The sequence below is a fragment of the Schistocerca americana genome, unplaced genomic scaffold, assembly GCF_021461395.2.
Source record: "Schistocerca americana isolate TAMUIC-IGC-003095 unplaced genomic scaffold, iqSchAmer2.1 HiC_scaffold_16, whole genome shotgun sequence".
Lineage (NCBI taxonomy): Eukaryota > Metazoa > Arthropoda > Insecta > Orthoptera > Acrididae > Schistocerca > Schistocerca americana.
The window spans coordinates 2655446-2666331 of record NW_025725687.1 but is presented as its reverse complement, the minus strand read 5'-3'; positions in this window follow the sequence as shown (position 1 = coordinate 2666331).

Sequence of the window (10886 nt, the reverse complement as noted above, 5' to 3'; positions counted from 1 at the left end):
GTACAGTAAACCTGAAGTGAAGCATTGGAATCTAAAACTGGACTCACAGGAGAGGTTCAAATCATAGAAAGTTAGAGTGTCTGTCCTCTTGTACTTAAGTCGGCATTGTGCCTTTTGTACTAAATTCGGATGCAATTTCTGTGCTTCATCGTCAATAAGAAGGTCCAAGTGATACAGAAAGCCTGAAGTGAAGCGTCGGAATCTATAACTGGACTCACAGGAGAGTTTCAAATCATAGAAATTGAGAGTGTCAGTCCTCTTGTACTTAAGTCGGCATTGTGCCTTTTGTATTAAATTCAGATGCAAATTCTGTGTTTGATCAACAAAATGAGGGTCCAAGTTATACAGTAAACTTGAAGTGAAGCATCGGAATCTAAAATTGGACTCGCAGGAGAGGTTCAAATCACAGAAAGTTAGAGTGTCTGTCTTCTTGTACTTACGTCGGCATTGTGCCTTTTGTATTAACTTCGGATGCAATTTCTGTGTTTCATCGTGAATAAGAAAGTTCAAGGGATACAGTAAACCTGAAGTGAAGCATCGGAATCTAAAACTGGTCTCACAGGAGAGGTTCAAATCATAGAGAGTTAGTGTGTCAGTCCTCTTGTACTTAAGTCGGCATTGTGCCTTTTGTATTAAATTCGGATGCAATTTCTGTGTTTGATCATCAATAAGAAGGTCCAAGTTATACAGTAAACCTGAAGTGAAGCATCGGAATCTAAAACTCAACTCACAGGAGAGGTTCTAATCACAGAAAGTTATAGTGTCAGTCCTCTTGCTCTTAAGTCGGCATTGTGCCTTTTGTATTAAATTCGGATGTATTATCTTTTTCATCGTCAATAAGAAGGTCCAAGGTATATAGTAAACCTGAAGTGAGGCATCGGAATCTAAAACTGGACTCACAGGAGAGGTTGAAATCATAGAAAGTTAGAGTGTCAGTCCTCTAGTACTTAAGTCGGCATTGTGCCTTTTGTATTAAATTCGGATGCAATTTCCGTGTTTCATCTTCAATAAGAACGTCTTAGGTATACTGTAAACCTGAAGTGAAGCATCGGAATCTAAAACTGGACTCACAGGAGAGGTTTAAATAAAAGAGAGTTAGAGTGTCTGTCCTCTTGTACTTATGTTGGCTTGAGCTTTTTGTATTACATTCGGATGCAATTTCTGTGTTTCATCGTCAATAAGAAGGTCCAAGGGATACAGAAAACCTGAAGTGAACCATCGGAATCTAAAACTAGACTCACAGGAGAAGTTTAAAACAAAGAAAGTTAGAGTGTCTGTCCTTTTGTACCTAAGTCGTCATTGTGACTTTTTTATTAAACTCGGATGCAATTTCTGTGTTTCATCGTCAATAAGAAAGTCCAAGGTATACAGTAAACCTGAAGTGAAGCATCTCAATCTAAAACTGGACTCACAGGAGAGGTTCAAATCATAGAAAGTTAGAGTGTCAGTCCTCTTGTACTTAAGTCCTCATTGTGCCTTTTGTATAAAATTCGGATGCAATTTCTGTGTTTCATCGTCAATAAGAAGGTCTTAGATATACTGTAATCCTGAAGAAAAGCATCGGAATCTAAAACTGGACTCACAGGAGAGGTTCCAATCATAGAAAGTTAGAGTGTCAGTCCTCTTGTACTTAAGTCGGCATTGTGGCTTTTGTATTAAATTCGGATGCAATTTCTGTGTTTCATCGTCAATGAGAAGGTCCAAGGGATACAGAAAACCTGAAGTGAACCATCGGAATCTAAAACTAGACTCACAGGAGAAGTTTAAAACAAAGAAAGTTAGAGTGTCTGTCCTTTTGTACCTAAGTCGTCATTGTGACTTTTTTATTTAATTCGGATGCAATTTCTGTGTTTCATCGTCAATAAGAAGGTCCAAGGTATACAGTAAACCTGAAGTGAAGCATCTCAATCTAAAACTGGACTCACAGGAGAGGTTCAAATCATAGAAAGTTAGAGTGTCAGTCCTCTTGTACTTAAGTCCTCATTGTGCCTTTTGTATAAAATTCGGATGCAATTTCTGTGTTTCATCGTCAATATGAAGGTTCAAGGTATATAGTAAACCTGAAGTGAGGCATCGGAATCTAAAACTGGACTCACAGGAGAGGTTGAAATCATAGAAAGTTAGAGTGTCAGTCCCCTAGTACTTAAGTCGGCATTGTGCCTTTTGTATTAAATTCGGATGCAATTTCCGTGTTTCATCTTCAATAAGAACGTCTTAGGTATACTGTAAACCTGAAGTGAAGCATCGGAATCTAAAACTGGACTCACAGGAGAGGTTTAAATAAAAGAGAGTTAGAGTGTCTGTCCTCTTGTACTTATGTTGGCTTGAGCTTTTTGTATTACATTCGGATGCAATTTCTGTGTTTCATCGTCAATAAGAAGGTCCAAGGGATACAGAAAACCTGAAGTGAACCATCGGAATCTAAAACTAGACTCACAGGAGAAGTTTAAAACAAAGAAAGTTAGAGTGTCTGTCCTTTTGTACCTAAGTCGTCATTGTGACTTTTTTATTAAACTCGGATGCAATTTCTGTGTTTCATCGTCAATAAGAAGGTCCAAGGTATACAGTAAACCTGAAGTGAAGCATCTCAATCTAAAACTGGACTCACAGGAGAGGTTCAAATCATAGAAAGTTAGAGTGTCAGTCCTCTTGTACTTAAGTCCTCATTGTGCCTTTTGTATTAAATTCGGATGCAATTTCTGTGTTTGATCATCAATAAGAAGGTCCAAGTTATACAGTAAACCTGAAGTGAAGCATCGGAATCTAAAACTCAACTCACAGGAGAGGTTCTAATCACAGAAAGTTATAGTGTCAGTCCTCTTGCTCTTAAGTCGGCATTGTGCCTTTTGTATTAAATTCGGATGTATTATCTTTTTCATCGTCAATAAGAAGGTCCAAGGTATATAGTAAACCTGAAGTGAGGCATCGGAATCTAAAACTGGACTCACAGGAGAGGTTGAAATCATAGAAAGTTAGAGTGTCAGTCCTCTAGTACTTAAGTCGGCATTGTGCCTTTTGTATTAAATTCGGATGCAATTTCCGTGTTTCATCTTCAATAAGAACGTCTTAGGTATACTGTAAACCTGAAGTGAAGCATCGGAATCTAAAACTGGACTCACAGGAGAGGTTTAAATAAAAGAGAGTTAGAGTGTCTGTCCTCTTGTACTTATGTTGGCTTGAGCTTTTTGTATTACATTCGGATGCAATTTCTGTGTTTCATCGTCAATAAGAAGGTCCAAGGGATACAGAAAACCTGAAGTGAACCATCGGAATCTAAAACTAGACTCACAGGAGAAGTTTAAAACAAAGAAAGTTAGAGTGTCTGTCCTTTTGTACCTAAGTCGTCATTGTGACTTTTTTATTAAACTCGGATGCAATTTCTGTGTTTCATCGTCAATAAGAAAGTCCAAGGTATACAGTAAACCTGAAGTGAAGCATCTCAATCTAAAACTGGACTCACAGGAGAGGTTCAAATCATAGAAAGTTAGAGTGTCAGTCCTCTTGTACTTAAGTCCTCATTGTGCCTTTTGTATAAAATTCGGATGCAATTTCTGTGTTTCATCGTCAATAAGAAGGTCTTAGATATACTGTAATCCTGAAGAAAAGCATCGGAATCTAAAACTGGACTCACAGGAGAGGTTCCAATCATAGAAAGTTAGAGTGTCAGTCCTCTTGTACTTAAGTCGGCATTGTGGCTTTTGTATTAAATTCGGATGCAATTTCTGTGTTTCATCGTCAATGAGAAGGTCCAAGGGATACAGAAAACCTGAAGTGAACCATCGGAATCTAAAACTAGACTCACAGGAGAAGTTTAAAACAAAGAAAGTTAGAGTGTCTGTCCTTTTGTACCTAAGTCGTCATTGTGACTTTTTTATTTAATTCGGATGCAATTTCTGTGTTTCATCGTCAATAAGAAGGTCCAAGGTATACAGTAAACCTGAAGTGAAGCATCTCAATCTAAAACTGGACTCACAGGAGAGGTTCAAATCATAGAAAGTTAGAGTGTCAGTCCTCTTGTACTTAAGTCCTCATTGTGCCTTTTGTATAAAATTCGGATGCAATTTCTGTGTTTCATCGTCAATAAGAAGGTCTTAGATATACTGTAATCCTGAAGAAAAGCATCGGAATCTAAAACTGGACTCACAGGAGAGGTTCCAATCATAGAAAGTTAGAGTGTCAGTCCTCTTGTACTTAAGTCGGCATTGTGGCTTTTGTATTAAATTCGGATGCAATTTCTGTGTTTCATCGTCAATAAGAAGGTCCAAGGGATACAGTAAACCTGAAGTGAAGCATCGGAATCTAAAACTGGACTCACAGGAGAGGTTCAAATCATAGAAAGTGAGAGTGTCAGTCCTCTCGTACTTATGTCGGCATTGTGCATTTTGTATTAAATTCGGATGCAATTTCTGTGTTTGATCATCAATAAGAAGGTCTTAGATATACTGTAATCCTGAAGAAAAGCATCGGAATCTAAAACTGGACTCACAGGAGAGGTTCTAATCACAGAAAGTTATAGTGTCAGTCCTCTTGCTCTTAAGTCGGCATTGTGCCTTTTGTATTAAATTCGGATGTATTATCTTTTTCATCGTCAATATGAAGGTTCAAGGTATATAGTAAACCTGAAGTGAGGCATCGGAATCTAAAACTGGACTCACAGGAGAGGTTGAAATCATAGAAAGTTAGAGTGTCAGTCCCCTAGTACTTAAGTCGGCATTGTGCCTTTTGTATTAAATTCGGATGCAATTTCCGTGTTTCATCTTCAATAAGAACGTCTTAGGTATACTGTAAACCTGAAGTGAAGCATCGGAATCTAAAACTGGACTCACAGGAGAGGTTTAAATAAAAGAGAGTTAGAGTGTCTGTCCTCTTGTACTTATGTTGGCTTGAGCTTTTTGTATTACATTCGGATGCAATTTCTGTGTTTCATCGTCAATAAGAAGGTCCAAGGGATACAGAAAACCTGAAGTGAACCATCGGAATCTAAAACTAGACTCACAGGAGAAGTTTAAAACAAAGAAAGTTAGAGTGTCTGTCCTTTTGTACCTAAGTCGTCATTGTGACTTTTTTATTAAACTCGGATGCAATTTCTGTGTTTCATCGTCAATAAGAAGGTCCAAGGTATACAGTAAACCTGAAGTGAAGCATCTCAATCTAAAACTGGACTCACAGGAGAGGTTCAAATCATAGAAAGTTAGAGTGTCAGTCCTCTTGTACTTAAGTCCTCATTGTGCCTTTTGTATAAAATTCGGATGCAATTTCTGTGTTTCATCGTCAATAAGAAGGTCTTAGATATACTGTAATCCTGAAGAAAAGCATCGGAATCTAAAACTGGACTCACAGGAGAGGTTCCAATCATAGAAAGTTAGAGTGTCAGTCCTCTTGTACTTAAGTCGGCATTGTGGCTTTTGTATTAAATTCGGATGCAATTTCTGTGTTTCATCGTCAATAAGAAGGTCCAAGGGATACAGAAAACCTGAAGTGAACCATCGGAATCTAAAACTAGACTCACAGGAGAAGTTTAAAACAAAGAAAGTTAGAGTGTCTGTCCTTTTGTACCTAAGTCGTCATTGTGACTTTTTTATTAAATTCGGATGCAATTTCTGTGTTTCATCGTCAATAAGAAGGTCCAAGGTATACAGTAAACCTGAAGTGAAGCATCTCAATCTAAAACTGGACTCACAGGAGAGGTTCAAATCATAGAAAGTTAGAGTGTCAGTCCTCTTGTACTTAAGTCCTCATTGTGCCTTTTGTATAAAATTCGGATGCAATTTCTGTGTTTCATCGTCAATAAGAAGGTCTTAGATATACTGTAATCCTGAAGAAAAGCATCGGAATCTAAAACTGGACTCACAGGAGAGGTTCCAATCATAGAAAGTTAGAGTGTCAGTCCTCTTGTACTTAAGTCGGCATTGTGGCTTTTGTATTAAATTCGGATGCAATTTCTGTGTTTCATCGTCAATAAGAAGGTCCAAGGGATACAGTAAACCTGAAGTGAAGCATCGGAATCTAAAACTGGACTCACAGGAGAGGTTCAAATCATAGAAAGTGAGAGTGTCAGTCCTCTCGTACTTATGTCGGCATTGTGCATTTTGTATTAAATTCGGATGCAATTTCTGTGTTTGATCATCAATAAGAAGGTCCAAGTTATACAGTAAACCTGAAGTAAAGCATCGGAATCTAAAACTCAACTCACAGGAGAGGTTCTAATCACAGAAAGTTATAGTGTCAGTCCTCTTGCTCTTAAGTCGGCATTGTGCCTTTTGTATTAAATTCGGATGTATTATCTTTTTCATCGTCAATAAGAAGGTCCAAGGTATATAGTAAACCTGAAGTGAGGCATCGGAATCTAAAACTGGACTCACAGGAGAGGTTGAAATCATAGAAAGTTAGAGTGTCAGTCCTCTAGTACTTAAGTCGGCATTGTGCCTTTTGTATTAAATTCGGATGCAATTTCCGTGTTTCATCATCAATAAGAAGGTCTTAGGTATACTGTAAACCTGAAGTGAAGCATCGGAATCTAAAACTGGACTCACAAGAGAGGTTCCAATCACAGAAAGTGAAGATTGTCAGTCCTCTTGTACATAAGTCGGCATTGTGCCTTTTGTATTAATTTCGGATACAATATCTGTGTTTCATCGTCAATAAGAATGTCCAAGGGATACAGTAAACCTGAAGTGAAGCATCGGAATCTAAAACTGGACTCACAGGAGAGGTTTAAAACAAAGAACGTTAGAGTGTCTGTCCTCTTGTACTTAAGTCGGCATTGTGCCTTTTGTATTAAATTCAGATGCAATTTCTGTGTTTCATCGTCAATAAGAAGGTCCAAGGTATACAGTAAACCTCAAGTGAAGCATTGGAATCTAAATCTGGACTCACAGGAGCGTTTCAAATCATAGAAAGTGAGAGTGTCAGTCCTCTTGTACTTAAGTCGGCATTGTGCCTTTTGTATCAAATTCGGATGCAATTTCTGTGTTTGATCATCAATAAGAAGGTCCAAGGTATACAGTAAACCTGAAGTGAAGCATCGGAATCTAAAACTCAACTCTCAGGAGAGGTTCAAACCATAGAAAGTTATAGTGTCAGTCTTCTTGTACTTAAATCAGCATTTTGCCTTTTGTATTAAATTCGGGTGCAATTTCTGTGTTTCATCGTCAATACGAAGGCCCAAGGTATACAGTAAACCTGAAGTGAAACACCGGAATGTAAAACTGGACTCACAGGAGAGGTTCAAATCATAGAAAGTTAGAGTGTCAGTCCCCTTGTACTTAAGTCGGCATTGGTACTTTTGTATTAAAGTCGGATGCAATTCCTGTGTTTCATCGTGAGTAAGAAGGTCCAAGGGATACAGTAAACCTTAAGTGAAGATTCGGAATCTAACACTGGACTCACAGGAGAGGTTCAAATCACAGAAAGTTAGAGTGTCAGTCCTCTTGTACTTAAGTCGTCATTGTGCCTTTTGTATTAAATTCGGATGCAATTTCTGTGTTTCATCGTCAATAAGAAGGTCCAAGGGATACAGTAAACCTGAAGTGAAGCATCGGAATCTAAAACTGGACTCACAGGAGAGGTTCAAATCATAGAAAGTTAGAGTGACAGTCCTCTTCTACTTACGTCGGCATTGTGCCTTTTGTATTAAATTCAGATGCAATTCCTGTGTTTCATCGTGAATAAGAAGGCCCAAGGGATGCAGTAAACCTGAAGTGAAGATTCGGAATCTAACCCTGGACTCACAGGAGAGGTTCAAATCACAGAAAGTTAGAGTGTCTGTCTTCTTGTACTTACGTCGGCATTGTGCCTTTTGTATTAACTTCGGATGCAATTTCTGTGTTTCATCGTGAATAAGAAAGTTCAAGGGATACAGTAAACCTGAAGTGAAGCAGCGGAATCTAAAACTGGACTCACAGGAGAGGTTCAAATCATAGAAAGTTAGAGTGTCTGTCCTCTTGTACTTAAGTCGGCATTGTGCCTTTTGTATTAAATTCGGATGCAATTTCTGTGCTTCATCGTCAATAAGAAGGTCCAAGTGATACAGAAAGCCTGAAGTGAAGCGTCGGAATCTATAACTGGACTCACAGGAGAGGTTCAAATCATAGAAATTGAGAGCGTCAGTCCTGTTGTACTTAAGTCGGCATTGTGCCTTTTGTATTAAATTCAGATGCAAATTCTGTGTTTGATCATCAAAATGAGGGTCCAAGTTATACAGTAAACTTGAAGTGAAGCATCGGAATCTAAAACTCAACTCACAGGAGAGGTTCAAATCATAGAAAGTTATATTGTCAGTCCTCTTGTACTTAAGTCGGCATTGTGCCATTTGTATTAAATTCGGATGCAATTTCTGTGTTTCATCGTCAATAAGAAGGTCCAAGGTATAAAGTAAACCTGAAGTGAAGCATCGGAATCTAAAACTGGACTCGAAGGAGAGGTTCAAATCATAGAAAGTTAGAGTGTCACTCCCCTTGTACTTAAGTCGACATTGTGCCTTTTGTATTAAATTCGGATGCAATTTCTGTGTTTCATCGTCAATAAGAAGGTCAAACGGATACAGTAAACCTGAAGTAAAGCATCGAAATCTAAAACTGGACTCATAGGAGAAGTTTAAATCAAAGAAAGTTAGAGTGTCTGTCCTCTTGTACTTAAGTCGGCATTGTGCCTTTTGTATTAAATTCGGATGGAATTTCTGTGTTTCATCGACAATAAGAAGGGCCAAGGTATACAGTAAACCAGAAGTGAAGCATCGGAATCTAAAACTGGACTCACAGGAGACGTTCCAATCATAGATAGTTAGAGTGTCAGTCCTCTTGTACTTAAGTCTGCATTGTGACTTTTGTATTAAATTCGGATGCAATTTCTGTCTTTCATCGTCAATAAGAAGGTCCGAGGTATACAGTAAACCAGAAGTGAAACATCGGAATCTAAAACTGGACTCACAGGAGAGGTTCAAATCATAGAAAGTTAGTGTGTCAGTCCCCTTGTACTTAAGTCGGCATTGTGAGTTTTGTATTAAATTCGGATGCAATTTCTGTGTTTATTCGTCAATAAGATGGTCCAAGGGATACAGTAAACCTGAAGTGAAGCATCGGAATCTAAAACTGGACTCAAAGGAGAGTTTCAAATCGTATAAAGTTAGAGTGTCAGTCCAATTGTACTTAAGTCGGCATTGTGCCTTTTGTATTAAATTCGGATGCTGTTCCTGTGTTTTATCATCAATAAGAAGGTCCAAGGTATACAGTAAACCTGAAGTGAAGCATCGGAATCTAAAATTGGACTCACAGGAGAGGTTCAAATCACAGAAAGTTAGAGTGTCTGTTTTCTTGTACTTACGTCGGCATTGTGCCTTTTGTATTAACTTCGGATGCATTTTCTGTGTTTCATCGTGAATAAGAAAGTTCAAGGGATACAGTAAACCTGAAGTGAAGCATCGGAATCTAAAACTGGTCTCACAGGAGAGGTTCAAATCATAGAGAGTTAGTGTGTCAGTCCTCTTGTACTTAAGTCGGCATTGTGCCTTTTGTATTAAATTCGGATTCAATTTCTGTGTTTCATTGTCAATAAGACAACCTGAAGTGAAGCATCGGAATCTAAAACCGGACTCACAGGAGCTGTTCAAATCATAGTAAATTAGAGTGTCACTCCTCTTGTACTTAAGTCGACATTGTGCCTGTTGTATTAAATTCGGATGCAATTTCAGAGTTTCTTCGTCAATAAGAAGGTCCAAGGGATACAGTAAACCTGAAGTGAAGCATCGGAATCTAAAACTGGACCCACAGGAGAAGTTTAAATCAAAGAAAATTAGAGTGTCTGCCCTCTTGTACTTAAGTCGGCATTGTGCCTGTTGTATTAAATTCGGATGTAATTTCTGTGTTTCATCGTCAATAAGGAGGTCTAAGGGATACAGAAAACCTGAAGTGGAGCATCGGAATCTAAAACTGGACTCACAGGAGAAGTTTAAAACAAAGAAAGTTAGAGTGTCTGTCCTCTTGTACTTAAGTCGTCATTGTGACTTTTGTATTAATTGGATTCAATTTCTGTGTTTCATCGTCAATAAGAAGGTCCAAGGTATACAGTAAACCTGAAGTGAAGCATCTGAATCTAAAACTGGACTCACAGGATATTTTCAATTCATAGAAAGTTATAGTGTCAGTCCTCTTGTTCTTAAGTCGGCATTGTGCCTTTTGTATTATATTCGGATGCAATTTCTGTGTTTCATCGTCAATAAGAAGGTCTTAGGTATACTGTAAACCTGAAGTAAAGCATCGGAATCTAAAACTGGACTCACAGGAGAGGTTCCAATCATAGAAAGTTAGAGTGTCAGTCCTCTTGTACTTAAGTCGGCATTGTGCCTATTGTATTAAATTCGGATGTATTTTCTTTTTCAACGTCAATAAGAAGGGCCAAGGTATATAGTAAACCTGAAGTGAGGCATCGGAATCTAAAACTGGACTCACAGTAGAGGTTCCAATCATAGAAAGTTAGAGTGTCAGTCCTCTTGTACTTAAGTTGGCATTGGGACCTTTTTATTAAATTCAGATTCAATTTCTGTGTTTCATCGTCAATAAGATGGTCCAAGGGATACAGTAAACCTGAAGTGAAGCATCGGAATCTACAACTGGATTCACAGGAGAGGTTCAAATGACAGAAAGTTAGAGTGTCAGTCCTATTGTACTTAAGTCGGAATTGTGCCTTTGTATAAAATACGGATGCAATTCCTGTGTATCATCGTCAATAAGAAGGTCCGAGGTATACAGTAAACCTGAAGAGAAGCATCGGAATCTAAAACTGGACTCACAGGAGAGGTTCAAATCATAGAAAGATAGAGTGTCAGTCCTCTTGAACTTATGTCGGCATTAAGCCTTTTGTATTAAATTCGGAAGCAATTTCTGTGTTTC